This window comes from Acanthisitta chloris, unplaced genomic scaffold, assembly GCF_000695815.1.
Source record: "Acanthisitta chloris isolate BGI_N310 unplaced genomic scaffold, ASM69581v1 scaffold1697, whole genome shotgun sequence".
Lineage (NCBI taxonomy): Eukaryota > Metazoa > Chordata > Aves > Passeriformes > Acanthisittidae > Acanthisitta > Acanthisitta chloris.
In genome coordinates, this window is record NW_008681832.1 from 1 (window position 1) to 394 (window position 394).

A 394-nucleotide genomic window follows, 5' to 3' on the forward strand; every position below is an offset into this window, starting at 1 on the left:
TCCTGCTGCCTGAGCCTGTCTCCTTCATGTTCCCTTTTCTCAGACTGGCTGTTTCCCTGGAGATGAGCTGGCCAAGCACGGGAGTCTTTGGGTCTCATGCTGGGCAGAGGAAACCTTTTGTTTCCCATACATGGGCTCACCCTCCATCCAAGAAGAAACCTGAGCCAAGGCTCACACCTACACACGTGAACACACAGTTTTCCATCACTGGAGCCATTGCCAGTATGAGACCCAGGCTGTGTCCCCCTCTCCTTCCTGTGTGTTTGTTGCAGGGCAGGCTCCAGGCCCATGGCGTGAGAGTGTGATTGGGGTGGTTGTGCTGTTGGCACTCCTCCTTTTGTCTGCAGGTGTCCTGTGGTTTGTGCTCTCCAGGTGAGTAGGAAGGGGACAGGTT